This window comes from Ornithorhynchus anatinus, chromosome X1 (genome assembly GCF_004115215.2).
Source record: "Ornithorhynchus anatinus isolate Pmale09 chromosome X1, mOrnAna1.pri.v4, whole genome shotgun sequence".
Classification (NCBI taxonomy): Eukaryota; Metazoa; Chordata; class Mammalia; order Monotremata; family Ornithorhynchidae; genus Ornithorhynchus; species Ornithorhynchus anatinus.
Window position 1 is genome coordinate 119,171,843 of NC_041749.1, and position 14,262 is coordinate 119,186,104.

Consider the following 14,262-nt stretch of genomic DNA (forward strand, 5'->3'; position numbering starts at 1 on the left):
CCTGTTGAGAGCCATGGACAGGAAGCCTACTGTTGGCAGAGAACTTGACAGGGTGCCTACTGTGTGCAGAGCAGGGTACTGCCCTGAACTGGGAACATACTGGGTGCAGAACACCATGCAGGGTGCTTGGGAACATTCAGTAGGAGAAAAAGAAGTGGTCTCTGCCCTCAAAGTGCTTAGAATCTAATGTGGGAGATAAACATCCAAAGATATTATACCTACAGTGGCAGCCAGTGTAAAAACATAGATACAACCAAAGGAAGCTAAAATGAATCAATAAGTGGAATAAATAAACCAATATACACATAAGTGTTAACAAGTACTGATAATGAAAGCATAAGGATCTTGTCCTTATTTGGACATTGATTAACTGGGTACATTTCAGCAGACTCAGCAGTGTCTGTTTGAAAGAAAAGGCCAACACCCAAATATTTCCTTCAAAGGTTTACCCAAACTCTGCCCAAATAATGACCAGGTGATCAGATTATCAGGTTTTTCCAGGAACACAAAGCCCCACAGTGTTATAATTGAGAAACAGGTCATGTTTGGTTAAGACCTCGAAGAGTGACCTCTACTCAGTAGAAGACGGAAACAGAACCAGAATGAACTCACTCTCTGGAAACTGTTTATTGAGCTTTGGACCTTGTCTGGTTTACGTGAGCATAAAATGATTTCAGGGTCACAGTACTGGAAAAAGAACAGAGGATTGGAAACTCCTTCATCTGAACAAACACCATTCTTCAACAAAGAATCCACAGAAAGAGACCAGCAGTGATTTTAATGGCAGAGGGATGAGTCACATCATGCAGAGGTTAAGAGACTCGTGGTTTGGATGATTTTTCCTGGATTATCCAGATAACATCCTCAAGTCTACATTTCTCTAATGCCATTTCATGATGTGTGGGTCACAGGTGAAGTCAGGCACCAGATAGTATCCTCCCCCTCTAGACCATAAGACTGTAAGGGCAGGGAATGTGTCCTCCAACTCTGTGGTATTGTCCTCGCCCAAGTGCTTAGTGCAGTGTCTGCCCACAATGAATGTTCAATAAATACCACTGATTGATTTGGTGGTCTTTCCAATTGATCAATCAATTAATCAGTGGTATAAACCTATAACACACCTCTGCTGAAACCTGTTAGGTTATATGAGGAAAGGATCAGGGCCCCGCTGTCTCTGACTCCTGCAACCATCACCATCCGGCAGTGGTCCAGTGATCATCTCAGGGTGACACAAGATTTCCAGAGTCCAGAGTATCGAATTCTTTTGAAGAGTTCGCTGATACCTTATAAAACTATACGTAACTTTTTTATTGATGTCTCTTACCCTTTAGTAGGAATAATAATGATGGTATTTGTTAAGTGCTTACTATGTGCCATTACTAAGCACTGGGGTAATAATGTTCGTATTTGTTAAGCGCTTACTATGTGCAGAGCACTGTTCTAAGCGCTGGGGTAGATACAGGGTAATCAGGTTGTCCCACGTGAGGCTCACAGTTAATCCCCATTTTACAGATTAGGGAACTGAAGCACAGAGAAATGAAGTGACTTTCCCACAGTCACACAGCTGACAAGTGGCAGAGCGGGGATTCGAACCCATGACCTCTGACTCCAAAGCCCAGGCTCTTTCCACTGAGCCACGCTGCTTCTCCTGTAATAGTAGTGATAGTAGTAATAGTAATAGTGGTAATAGTAGTAGTAATAGTATTTACTAAGCACTCACTGTGTACAGTGCACTGTACTAAGTACTGGGAAAAAGATCCACGGGTGAGAATTAGACATGGTCCTTGTCCCTCAGGAGTTCTTATAATCTGTAAATAATAAAAAAAGAGAAGAGGGAACTGACAACAGAGGAATAAAGAGCAATGAAACAGTGAAAGAGTGAAGACAAAAAGACAGATTGATATGGAGCAGTGGCAGGAGGAGCAGAATTTCCAGGCCGCAATCCGCAGCACAATGGCAGCTGCAATGGCCACTTGAGCGGCAGCCACCAGAGTCTTCCTGAGGTTCCGTGGATGTGGTGCTGGGCTGCAGAGGCTTTTCTCTGACCCGCCGAGGAGGTGGGAGGTGGGTTGGGATGGAGCCTTCGCGGTGACATGAAGGATAATCTTATGAATTTATCATAAAAATGATGTCTGCTCTGTGGTATTTTGGGCCAAAGTCACTTTGAGCTACATGTAGTGTAGAATATATTCTTCGGAATCCTGTACGGAAGGATTCTGGCTAAACCCTTCATGGTAACTCAGTAAGAAGTCAATGAGAGTGCAAAGAAAGAATGCACTCCAGGTCTGGGAGTCAAGGAACCTGGGTTCTAATCTCAGGTCTGCCACTTGCCTGCTGAGTGACCAAGGGCAAGTGATGGAACTACCTTGTGCCTCAGTTTCTTCATTTGTAAAATGGAGATTCAATACCTAGTTTCCTCCCCCTAAGTCTGTAAGCCTCATGTGGGATAGATACTGTGCCAGCTCTGATTATCTTGTATCTACCCTTGCTTAGTACAGTGCTTGGCACATAGTAAGCACTTAACAAATACTATTATGATTAGTACAATGTTCTTTGGAAACAGTGGTGCCTGCCTAGAAGATAGAGCATGAGCCTGGAAGTCAGAGCACCTGGGTTCCACTGCCAACTTTGCCACTTATCTGCTGTGTGACCTTGGGCAGCTCACTTAAAACAGTAATAATTTTTATCTTTATTAAATTCTCACTATGGGTTGAGCACTGTTCTAGATGCAAGCTAATCATCTCGGACAGAGTCCCTGCCCCACAACGGGCTCATAGTCTAACCAGGAGGAAGAGAGCAACAGGTATTGAATACCCATTTTCTAAATGAGGAAACTGAGGCCCAGAGAAGTTAAGCAGGAAAGTGATGGCGTCAGGATTGGAACTCAGGTCCTCTGACTCCTAGGCCCACGCAGAAGGGCTTAATCAATCATTCAATCAATCATATTTATTCATCACTCCCTGTGTGCAGAGCACTGTACTAAGCACTTTGGAGAGTACACTATAGCAGAGTTGGTAGCCATGTTCCCTACCCACAACAAGCTTACAGTCTTGAGGATGATACAGACATTGATATAGGTAAATAAATGAGGGATATGTACGTAATTGCTGTGGGAGGAGTGAATGAAGGGTGCAAATCCCACTCCAGAAGGGAGTGGGAGAAACGGAAATGAAAGTTTAATCAGGGAAGGCCTCTTGGAGGAGATGTGCTATTAATAAGGTTTTGAAGGTGGGCAAGGTGATTGTCTGTCAGATACAAAGAGGGAAGATGTTCCAGGCCAGAGACAGAATGTGGGCCAGAGGTCGGCAGTGAGATAAATGAGATCAGTAAGTATCTTGGGTTTAAAGGAGTGAAGTGGATTGGGTCAGATTAGGAAACCAGGGAGGTACAGTACGAGGGGACAAGGTGATTGAGTGCTTTAAAGCTGATAGTATGGAGTTTCTGTTTGATGCAGAGGTGGTTCTTGAGGTTCTTCAGGAATGGGGAAACATGGATTGAACATTTTTGCAGAAAAATGATCAGGACAGCAGAGTGAACTATGGACTGGAGTGGGAAGATACAGGAGGCAGGGAGGTCAGTGGGGAGGCCGAAGCGGCAATCGAGGTGAAATAGGATTAACATGGTAGCAGTTTGGATGGAGCAGCAAGGTGGATTTTAGCAATGTTGTGAATGTTGAACCAACAGGATTTGGTGACAGATTCATTCATTCAATCGTATTTATTGAGCACTTACTGTGTGCAGAGCACTGTACTAAGCGCTTGGAAAATACAATTCAGCAACAGAGATAATCACAGTCTAGAAATCGAATATGTGGATTGAATGAGAGGAATGAGTAGAGGATAATGTGAGGTTACAGGCTTGTGAGACAGCATGGTTAGGTCTCCTGTTCTGTGTTAACTTCTCAGTGCTTCAGTTTCCTCATTTGTTAAATGGGGATTCATTACCTGGCTTCCCTCCTATTTAGACAATGAGCCCCATTTGGGACAGGCACTGTGTCCGACTTAACCATCTTGTATCTATCCCAGTGCTTAGTACAGTACTTGGCACAGAGCAATCACTTAACGAACACCATTATGTGTTGCTCCTCAGGCCACAGATCAATCAGTCAATTGAAAGTATTAATTGAGCACCTACTCTGTTCAGAATACTGTACTAAGTGCTGGGGACATTGCAGTAGAAGAAGAAGCCATGGACCTGCCCACATCAAGCTTGAAAATCTAGCAGGACCTTTGGATCGTGCCATTTTGGGGAGAGAGGGTGGGCAAGGGGGGACGATACAACAAACGGATCCACTAAGACGTGGCCACCGCTCTACCCACTCTTAAACTTATTCATACCCATCCCCAGCAATTTTGTAGAGATGCCCAACTTCACATTCCATCATTTCTTTTGACCTTGATGTTTGTAAAGACGTTTATGTCTCTCTTCCCTGTTAGAGTGGAAGTGCCTTGTGGGTAGGTCACTTGTGTGAGAAGCCCTGTGCCTTACGTGAGAAGCAGCATGGCCTAGTGGATAGAGCCCAGGCCTGGGAGTCGGAAGGACATGGGTTCTAATTCCGGCTCTGCCACTTGTCTGCTGTGTGACATTGGCCTTGTCATTTAATTTCTCTGTGCCTCAGTTCCCTCATCTGTAAAACGGAGATTAAGACTGTGAGCCCCATGTGGGACAGTGACCGTGTCCAGTCTGATTATCTTGTATCCACCCCAGCACCTGGAATATAATAAGCACTTAACAAATACCATCATCATTATTATTATCATTAGGGAATGTCTCATTTCTCTTCTGGAGTTCCCGAGCTCTTCGCACAGTGTACTGCAGCCAGAGGGCATTCAATACACTAAATTACTATTATTACTGCTACCATCCCTCCTGCCACCCTCTACATGGGGCGGGCACAGGAGCAGATTGCAGACGGTTCAAGACACCACTCCCCCTATGGGGGATTCTTTGTTGGAAGCAGGTGAGTGCCCAGGCCCAGCAGAGAATATAGGGAGGGAGGGAGGGAATATAGGAGGGGATGTCTTCTCCCTTCTGCCACTCCCCAGGAGAAGGGTGGATCTCACAAGAAAATGGCAGCCAGAAAATGCCAGCTGAGGACAGTGGTGATGATGATCGCCCTGTTTTCCACCTCAAGCCTTCATTTTTATATGCCCCCATCTAGTTCATTTCAGGCAGGATCAAGCGCTTCAGTGTTATCAGGACAAAACGGCCAGTTAAGCTCTTCGGCGTGGGGAACGTCACGGCATTCCATTTATCTACGTGGGAAGGCTAACAGGCTGTTCTGACCTCACAGGGAGTTTGAACCTGTGGTTCCAGGGAGTCCAAATAGCAAATCATCACCTTTAGCTCGGCCAACCCCTTCGGTTTCAGAGCCTCTCCCACTAAGTGTTCTGAACCCTTTGTGGCAAAAGCGGGCCTCGTCGCAATGAAAATAACGAAGCTGCCGAGAAGCCAAAGGAGGCCTTTCCCGGGACACGGTGTCAGGGACTTTATTTCATACGGGTCCCGTTTTTTTGTGTAAGACAATGTTAAAAGCGATGCTACTGATCCGGCTCCCCTGATGAGAATTCAGTGGTTGCTGCGAGGAATGGATTGTGTGGCTCGTAATAGCCGACTTCATTTCTAGGGAAAATAGCGAGGTGGTGAATGTCAGGTGGCTCCTTCTATCTTCACAGTCAGTGACTCTTTTTTATCCTGACTTCTCCACTGTTACATATTCAGAGCTGTAACATATGAGGTCCCCACCTGAAAGAATGAAAAAAGGGAGTTAAAACATTATGTAAATCAGAACATCTCAAGGGGAAGATGAAAGTAATTGACGATTGCAACATGTCATTCCAGAATGACTTTTTTGTTCGCAGAAATACTTTTATGATTAGTTCAAAATTAAGTCACATAAGTGAGTAGTACTTGGAAGAAACTCTAAATGGACTCCGAAATGGTATCGTCAGGCATCAAAACAGTTAGAGTAATGGGTTATGATGAGGTGGATTTGAACAGAGTAGCCGCAGCTAATAAAGGAGCTAGCAATCTGTGCAGCCGGGAGTTTTAACAATGTCGAAGAAAGAACAGAATCGGCCCAAGAGCCATTCCGGAGAAACACAATGATCAGAGTGCTAAACAGTCTAAAGTATTCATTTAACCTTCTCTAAGAGAGCCCCGACAATATGCAGAATGCTATCAATTTCAATTAAAGTCTTGGACTCGTCTAGCACTCTGACAGCTCTCCCTCATAAAATGGCTATTATTACTCAACTTGGAATGGAGTGATCAATGCTGGCAGCCTGGTTCTGAAGGCTAAATATGTGAACGGGAGTATAGAAGATTCTGGGTGAGGTACTGAGAAGATTCTCCTTAGATCACCTGCTAGGATGAGAAGAAGCCACTTGGGGAAGCAGCATGACCTAATGGAAAGACCCCGGGCCTGGGAATCAGGGGAACCTGGGTTCTAATCCCAGCTCTGCCCCTTACCTACCGTGTGACCTTGGGCCAGTCACTTCACCTGTCTGGGCTTCAGCTTTCTTATCTGTCAAATCAGTCCATCAATCAATCATATTTATGGAGCACCTACTGTGTGCCAACCACTGTACTAAGCTGGGGATTCAATTCCTGTTCTCCTTCCTACTTAGACTGTGATCCCCATGTGGGATGGGGACTGTGTTTGACCCAATTATTTTATATAATAATGATAATAATAATAATTGTGGTATTTGTTAAGTGCTTACTATTAGCCAGGCACTGTACTAAGCTCTGGGGTGGATACAAGCCAATAGAGTTAGAGTTCCCGTCCCATGCGGGTCTTCATCTCCGTTTTACAGATGAGGTCACTGAGGCCCAGAGAAGTGAAGTGACTTGCCCAAGGTCACACAGCAGACAAGTGGTAGAGCTGGGATTAGAACCTATGACCTTCTGGCTCCCAGGCCCATGCTGTATCCACTCTGCCATGATATCCACCCCAGTGCTTAGTACAGTGCAGGGCACATGATGGAAACTCAATAGATGCCACAATTATCATTATTATTATTATCATCATCATTATTATTGCTATTATTATTACTTTACTTATGATTGACTATGGAATAGAGTCGATTGTCCGGTACTTTCCATGGTCTATCCTGAGCAGATGTTCTTTGAGAAAACATGAGGACACCCTCAAAGAACACACCTCACACTTGCCATGGTGGATGGATAGTGATAATACTACTAATAATTGTTGTATTTGTTCAGCACATGCCATGTGCCCAGCACTGTACTAAGCACTGGGGCTGAACTCAGGTCAGATAGAGTCCCTGTCTCACATGGGGCTCACAGTCCAAGGGGGAGCGTGAACAGGTATTGAATCCCCATTTGACAGATGAGGAAACTGAGGCCCAGAGAATTGAAGTGACTTGCCCAAGGTCACACAGCAGGCAAGTGGTGGAGCTGGGATTAGAACCCGGAGGACCCTGGCCTGAAAAGCATCCTCATTCACCCACCATTCATTCATTCATTCAAAGTATTTATTGAGCACTTACTATAATAATAATGTTGGTATTTGTTAAGCGCTTACTATGTGCAAAGCACTGTTCTAAGCGCTGGGGTAGACACAGGGGAATCAGGTTGTCCCACGTGGGGCTCACAGTCTTAATCCCCATTTTACAGATGAGGGAACTGAGGCACAGAGAAATTAAGTGACTCGCCCACAGTCACACAGCTGACAAGAGGTAGAGCTGGGATTCGAACTCATGAGCCCTGACTCCAAAGCCCGTGCTCTTTCCACTGAGCCATGCTGCTTCCCATGTACTACTTACTATGTGCAGAACACTATACTAAGCACTTGGAATGTACAATTCGGCAACAGATAGAGACAATCCTTGCCCAGTGACGGGCTCACAGGCTGTTGCGCTGTCACACTGAGGTCCAGGAGGCTCCACCGTGTCCCCTCCCTGGTAATCAACGCAACTTCTCCCACTAGATAGTAAAGCCCCTTGAAGTTACCTTGAAGGTTTGGGTCTCCTTACTCCAATCAGCAGTACCAAATTCACTTGCATAATTTGAGTTGGCTCCCCATATAATTCCATCCCTTGGCCCCTGATTTTTGAGGAAAAAATGGAAGATAATTTTTGTAAGCAAGAGGTGATAGCAGCATCTGTTGGGTCAGAATGCCTGCAGAGACATGCGAACTCTGGGGTAGGAAGAGATGGATCCAGATACAGAGACACAAGCAGTGGAGACGAGCCAACTCCAAGGTTGGAAAAGGAGAAGGGGGTGGAGGGGGGAAGTTACTCACACTCCTCGAGCGCACTTGGAAGAGTGTGCTAAAGGAGAAGCCATCTCAAATGACATCATACCTTCCTCTTCCTTCTCCCCTTGTTTCCTTTTTTTTTATTTCCTTCTTCTCTCGCTGCCCCTGCTCCTCTTATTGTTCAACTTGATTTCCTGCGAATGATCCCTCCCACATTTTGGAGTTGTGAAAATTATGCAAACACTAGGGTAGTTATGTAAGTGAGTAAATGAAGTGTTTAACAGTAATAATAATACTTGTGGTATTTGTTAAGTGCTTCCTATGTGCCAGGCACTGTACTAAGCGCTGGGATGGACATAAGTAAATCGGGTTGGACATAGTCCCTGCCCCGTGTGGGGCTCACAGTCTCAATCCCCATTTTACAGATGAGGTGACTGAGGCACAGAGCAGTGAAGTGACTTGCCCAAGGTCACACAGCAGACAATTGGTGGAGTGGGGATTAGAACCCATGACCTTCTGACTCTCAGGCCCGTGCTTTATCCACGGCACCATGTTGTACTCAGCACTTGGGAAAGTACAAATGAATTAGGAGAGGTGATTCCTTCCCTCAAGGAGCTTACAACCTAGTTGGAGAGACAGATAATAAAGTCAATTACAGATAAGAAGCAACATGTCCTAGTGGAGAGAGCACTGGCCTGGGAATCAGAAGCCCTGTGTTCTATTTTCTGCTCTGCCCCTTACCTGCTGCCTCTCAGTTAGGGATCCAAACAGTATCAATCAATCAGTCAAGTCTATTTATTGAGCCCCCACTGAGTGCAGAAAACTGTAGTAAGTACTTGAGGTTTGGGGACAGGAACTGTTTGCAATCTCATTAGTTTCTGTCTAGGCCAGAGTTTAGTACAGTGCTTGACTTACAGTAAGTGCTTAACAAATTCCACGTTGATAGGGGAAGCAACATGGCCCAGCACAGATATAGGTATAACAAAGATCTAGGAATCAGAGGATCAGGGTCCCAATCCCGACTCCACCACTTGACTGTTGTGTGATCTTGGGTGAGTCCCTTAAATTCTCTGTGCCTCAGTTTCCTCATCTGTAAAATGGAAATTAAATGTCTCTTCTCTCTCCCCTTTAGACCATGAGTCCCAGCTGGGACTGGGTCTGTGTTTGATCTGACAATTTTATATCTGCCCCAGTGTTTAGTATTGTGCTTGGCAAAAAATAAATGCTTTAACTTTTACCACAGTTGATGATGATGTTGATGATAAAAATCTTCAGAAAAGCTTTAGAGGGGATATCAAAAATAGCTATTAGAAGGGGCAGCAGAGAAGATGGGACTGGGACAAACCCTTTGAAATGCACTAGAGGGGTATCACCAATGGTTATGAGAGGACAGTAAGCTCCTTGAAGGCAGGGAATGTGTCTGCTTATTGTTGTATTGTACTCTCCCAAGCGTTTAGTACAGTGCTCTGCACACACTAAACTCTCAATAAATATGATTGACTGAGAGGGAGCAGCAGAGAAACTCGTTTTGGGCAGGGAATGTGTCTATTTATTGTTATAGTGTCCTTTCCCAAGCATTTAGTACAGTGCTCTGCACACAGTAAGAGCTCCAGAATTACAATTGAATGAATGCATAAAGATGGGACTGGGACAAGTCCACAGAAAAAAAACCTAAAGGGGATATCAACAATGGCCACGGGAGGGAGCAGCAGCAGAAGAGATGGATTGGGACAAGTCCTGCTCTACCATATGACCTAAAGCATGCCACTTAAAAATCTCTGGGCCTCAGTTACCTCATCTGTAAAATGGGGATCAAGACTGTGAGCCCAATGTGGGGCATGGACATTGATTAGCTTGTATCTACCTCAGCGCTTAGTACAATGCCTGACATATAGTAAACTCTTAATAAATAGCATTATTATTTTAAGTCCTCCGAAAAGTCCTAGAGGGAATATCACCAATGGCCACAGGAGGGAGCAGCAGAGAAGATGGAATTGAGACAAATCCTCTGAAAAGCCCTAGAGAGGATATCAGTCAGTCAATCAAATGTAATTATCCAGTGCTTACTGTGTGCAAAGTAATAATAATAATAATAATAATTATGGTATTTGTTAAGCGCTTACTATGTTCCAGGCACTGTACTAAGTTCTGGGATGGATACAAGCAAATTGGGTTGAATGCAGTCCCTGTCCTACGTGGGACTCACAGTCTCAATCCTCATTTTACAGATGAGGTAACTGAGACCCAGAGAAGTGAAGCGACTTGCCCAAGGTGACATGGCAGACAAGTGGCGGAGCTGGGATATTGTGCTAAGGGCTTGGAAGAGTACAATATAGCAGAATTGGTAGACACATTCCCTGACCAAAATGTCCATTAGAGGGAGCAGCAGAGGAGATGGGATTTGGTACATGTACTCTGAAAAGCAGCAAGGCCTAGTGTACAGAGCATGGGCCTGAGAGTTAGAAAGATCTGGGTTCTAATCCCAGCTCCACCGCTTCTCTGCTCTGTGACCTCAGGCACTTCTCTGTGACCACCAGAGGCACCTTGATGTTAATGCTTTCATTCCCCAACAAGTTTCTGAAGGAATATAGTCTTCTCGTTTCAGTTTCCTATCTCACAGTCACCGCATAATGTGCTCCTTGAAGGCATGGATTGTGTCTACTGACTCAGTGCTCTGGACACAGTAAGTGCTTGATAAATACCATTAATAATAATGATAATAGTAATTTTATTTCTAAAGTGCTTAATAAGTTCTAAGCAATGTGCTAAGCACTGGAGTAGATACAAGATTTTCAGGTTGGACACAGTCCCCGTCTCACGTAGGGCTCACAGTCTTAATCCCCATTTTACAGATGAGGGAACTGAGGTACTGAAAAGTTAAATGACTTACCAAGGTCACACAGCAGACACGTGGTAGAGGTGGCTTTAAAACCCAGCTCTTCTGAGTCCCAGGCCCATACTGTTTCCACTTGGCTAGGGATTGATTCTTTGATGCGCTGCCTATTAGCAGAATCCAACGACAGCATTCAGCTCCATGATACTAGTCTGTGATCCTCTCTGTAGACTGTGAGCACCTTGTCGGAAGGGAACATGTCTACAACTCTGTTGTGTTGCACTTACCCAAGCACCTAGTACAGTGCTGTGCACACAGTAAGCTCTCAATAAGTTGACTGGTTGATGGAGATGCTTGAATGCTTGGGACAGGTGGGTGGGGTTGCAGGATAGTTTTGGAGGAGGAGGCATGGTGGGTTAGACTTCAGTTTAAGAAGTGGTAATTCAGAATTGATGTGTTCTAGGGTATGGATTTTGACCCAGTAGAAATAAAATTTATTAAGTGCTTACTATGTGCAGAGCACTGAACTAAGCGCACTGAGAAGTACACAGGTGGGAATTAAACAGCCCCTATTACTCACAGGGCTCACAATCTAAAAGTGTGAGTGGGGAGAAGGGATCAGAGATCAGCACATCAATAGCGATGAAACATTAAAGCACAAGACAAACTAATAGACAAAATAGGATCCATGTCTGCCACTTGCCTGCTGGGTGACCAAGGGCAAGTCACAGAATTTCCTTGTGCCTCAGTTTCTTCACTTGTAAAATGGAAATTCAATACCTAGTCTCCTCCCCCAAGACTGTAAGCATCATGTAGGATAGGTACTGTGCCTGATCTGATTATCTTGTATCTACCCCTGCTCAGTACAGTGCTTGGCACATAGTAAGCACTTAACAAATACCATTATTATTAGTATAATGTCCTAGTATGAGGTCCGTGATGTGGCCATGTTTGTTCGGGGCTGTGCGGGTTGAGTTGGAGGTCCAAAGGGTCAGGCAGGGAAGAGTTGTAAGAGGCTGCCGGGAGGATTTTCAGTGGAGATGTTGAAGTCACCAGAGATCAGAGCTGCTGATTGGGTTGAGGGGAGGAAGGTGTTAAGAGCATCTAATGTAGGCAGGAAGGTAATGGAGGAAACCAAGCTCCTGGAATTCTTTCTCCTCCCCTATCTCTGACCTTCCAATGCTGCTGGAAATGTCAGAATACACAGCCCCAGGTTTCCTTAAAAAATAACAAAAAACAAAAATAAAAACCCTCCATAGATCTAAAAGGGACTCTGTGAAATAGACCCAAATGATAAAGTATGCTAGTGTATACTACTGAAGATTTTTCTTCCTCTCTCTTATCTCCAAGCGACACATTTTGTAAGTTGAAAGAAATACACACTTTCACTCCCCAGTTGACTTCCAGAGTTCATTGCAAAGACGGGTTTGGAAAACTTTTGGATGAAAAGTGGGGGTGGAGTGCAGACAGAGTTAGGGGGTGGGGGCGGAGGGAAGGAGCTGTTAACAGATCTTTATCTATAACCCCTACGACCATAATGGATCACTAGGCTGTTGTGTCACAAAATCAACCACTCAAGTGTTATTACTCTGAGAATATTTCCTTTTTCATCAAGTCCAAGGAAATTGGACTCTAATAGAAGCATTTGCCATGGTAACATTTTCATCATAACTAACACAAGCTAATATTCTGTGTAAAATTACCACCATGAATTAACTTTATGTCTACAGAAAATGGGGCTGTATGTAATTACTGATTTCCATTCACAATAAACTAAGCAAATTATCTTCACCAACATAAATGTGCCATAAATTTGTTTTGAGGCATAATGAAGAAATAAATTTCTGAAAGAAATATGGATGAAATATGCCAAATTATTGTAAATGATAGCCCCTTTAAAATTAGGGCATGTAATTGCAATTGGAAAATGTTCTCCTCTTAATAGTTGCATTATTATTCGGGTCGACCGATAATCTTCCTTGCTGATTTTTCGTTTCTAAAACATTGGCAGATTTTATGCATTTCAATATCAAAATGCCACCAGATCTGTATAAGGAATCGTTTATCATTGGCAGAATTTGGTTTGCCACAGAACAAATTATTCTTCATGAGTCTAATTGAATGACTGTCAAATTGAGAGAAGATGGTCGAGCTGAAAAATCTGAGTATTTTTCTCCAAAATTTCTGATTTTATATTCACACAATTCAGCCCATGTACTATTAGATAACATTTGAAATCAAATAGAACAATCAGCCTAATTGTAAGAGAATGTTTTAGAACAATTCCACTTTACATTTTGTGTAAAAACTGCTATATTAGCACCCTAAAATGGCATGGACAGGAAAACCTATAATTATTTCATTGTAATACTCTGCTCTTATATAACACATAGTAAGAATGGTTGCTTCAGTCAGTTTCTTTGAGGATAAAGTAGCTAATCAAAACAAAAAAAAAAATCAATGCTCCACCATTGTATAAGATTGAGACATATCATTTTTTTTCTACCCAAATTGAATGTCAGTTTTGGGTATTCATTCAATAGTATTTATTCAATAGTATTTATTGAGCGCTTACTATGTGCAGAGCACTATACTAAGCGCTTGGAATGAACAAGTCAGCAACAGATAGAGACAGTCCCTGCCGTTTGACGGGCTTACAGTCTAATTGACTGGGTACCCAATGGAGAATCTTTGAAAAAGATTGAGACCTTTCCAACACGTATTTTTGGGCAAGTCGAAAAGCTGTAGTCCTATAGGACGTTTGCAGACTTTAAGCAGTTGACCTCTGTAGACCAGGTGAGAAAAGTCTTCAGACCAGAAAATGATATTTTTCGGAGATTTTGATGATAGGTCATGAAATCAGTGATGCAGAACGATAAAGGCAGCATCCTATTTTTTTTTTGTCTGTTAAAATAGGGATAAATGATGCAGATATCCAAATGATACAGCCCCACCTAAACCAATTTTCCCTCCAATTTTTTTTTCTTTTAGGAAAAAATATCCAATTTTTTGAGGCCAAAATGACCTGAATATCCACCTCACTTCTCTGTTCATTCTTAGTGTCGTGTGGTCACAGTGAGATTTCTTTGAGATAGAAACAGAACCACAGTTCCACTCTTTTCACTTCATTCAATTCATTCAATAGTATTTACTGAACGCTTACTATGTGCAGAGCACTGTACTAAGCGCTTGGAATGAACAAGTC